Source organism: Pundamilia nyererei, unplaced genomic scaffold (assembly GCF_000239375.1).
Source record: "Pundamilia nyererei isolate P.nyererei 1_Seehausen unplaced genomic scaffold, PunNye1.0 scaffold01941, whole genome shotgun sequence".
NCBI classification, from domain to species: domain Eukaryota; kingdom Metazoa; phylum Chordata; class Actinopteri; order Cichliformes; family Cichlidae; genus Pundamilia; species Pundamilia nyererei.
Genome location: NW_005189342.1, coordinates 1 through 1,902, shown reverse-complemented (window position 1 = coordinate 1,902; position 1,902 = coordinate 1). Strand labels below are relative to the sequence as shown.

The following is a 1,902-nucleotide window of genomic DNA, read 5'->3' as shown; positions in this document are numbered from 1 at the left end:
GGAGTGCGTCCATCAGGGATGTGGTGTTCATCTGTTTGTCCTCTCTCACCAAGATGTGGGTGGGGCTTGGCCAGGCGACATTCCATATTTGACAGGTGGAGCTCTGCACACTTACAGCCACCTCCAGGTAAATCAGCAGCTTTTCCTACTGTTTCACTGAGAATTCCACAAATGAAATGGTTAAAATCCTGGATGTTGAATAATACTGAATTAAGTGATGGTTGTAAACACCGCAACATCAAACATGGCACATTTATAACCATGAAGGTTGCCACATAGGAGACACAGTAACTAAAAATGACACTACACTAAAGTCCAGCTCAATTTAAAGCCTGCAGCCTGCAGTTAGTTATCCTAATGGGGTGACAAATTACATTCTGCTTCACTCTTACAAATCCTGTTTAAAATGTGTGTAAATACATGTGACAAATGGTGCTTTTTAAACCAAGAATAAAAACGAGGTCTAGATGGAACTAGAAAAAAGCCATCTGGAGAAAATTAAAGAGGCCATCAGATTTATCAGTACTGCAGGAGGTCTTTTATCTGTATCTGTATAATGACGATTTGGAAAATGTTTTGTGAGGTCTGGTTGTAAACTGGTATTTTTTTATATGCTCCACAGGGAGAATTGGACAGAGAGCGTTTCAGCACTGATCTAAAGAGGACTGTAGAGACGCACACAGGCTACAAGGCTGAGCTCAGGATATTTGTCAGCAAAGGTGAGATTTATTTCTTAGTTAAGATTTTGCAGGGAGTGCTCTGCAGAAATGCTTCCATTACTTGTACGCGTCTCACTAGATTTACGCGTGTCCGGCTGTTACGGGCTGTTTGTTCCTGGTTCTAACCCTGGACGTGTCACCTTGGCCACCCTTGACACGTGGACCACACTGGCTGTGGAGCTCGCACACACCAGAGCTCTGGATGAGACGAGGGGCGTCGCCATACAGGTGGGTCTGTCATTTAAATCCATTATAGTGACAATTTTTAAGCTTTTTGCTGATGTAGTTTACAAATAAGGTGATATCGATGTATCGATGAAACGGTAACTGCACATACTGGGAACCAGTTTACATGTTAGCTGTACACTAAACCTGTTTTTTTTTCCTCTTGTCCTGTGTGTCAGGTTGTTTTATCTTACACCCTCCAGACAGGAGACCGGAGGACCAGGGTTCACACTCTGACCCTGCGGTGCTCACGTCAGCTACAGGACACCTTTCGTCACTACCAGGCCCAAACACTACTCACCTTCTACTGCAAGAAGAGTAAGGAGTTTGCACTGTTCACGGGTAGACTATTAGAGCTGTCTCTGATCTTTTCTAACTTTATAACAATATAAATTATATTATGTGACAAAATCTACCTACACACAAGTTAAAGGAAGGAGTCCTGCTGGGATTTCAGCTCTACTTTCATGTAATATGAAGACTCAGAGAGCTGCAGCCTTCTGTCACTCGATAAACAGAACAGGAGCAGAGAGCAACACCAAGGAAACGAAAGTCAGATTAAACAGCTTTCTGCTTTTTAAGACGAATAAATAACTAAATCCTTAAAGTGAACAAATATTCAAATACTAAAATATTTAGGTAAATATTTAGGGGAGTCAATCCTAAACATAATGAAAATTGCATGAAAACCTGAAATGAATCAATATACAATTATCCTTAATATTATTATTATTAATAAAAATATGATGTCATTAAAACCACCTATCTCGTGCTATTAATCATCTGTTTGCCAGTTTTATTTGGGGGTTTTTGTAAGTCTGTGCAATAGTAAGTTTATCTCTTTAAAAGCTTATTGGTGCAGCTTTACAGTCTCTCATGTGGCATCTTGGTAAAATTATTCACTCGCCCCTGTTAAGTGACGGCATTTACACTGAGATCTGAATGAAGCTTGATGTAA

At 40.4% G+C, this 1,902-nt stretch overlaps 1 long non-coding RNA gene across 1 annotated transcript; it reads left to right on the top strand.

Moving 5' to 3' along the window:
• Positions 1–6: 6 nt before the first annotated feature.
• On the top strand, positions 7–1,279 carry LOC102193274 (uncharacterized). The gene is made up of 4 exons (XR_312568.1): positions 7–127; positions 623–719; positions 799–947; positions 1,124–1,279. It is a non-coding gene; the product is annotated as an uncharacterized LOC102193274 (long non-coding RNA).
• The last annotated feature ends 623 nt before the right edge of the window (positions 1,280–1,902 follow it).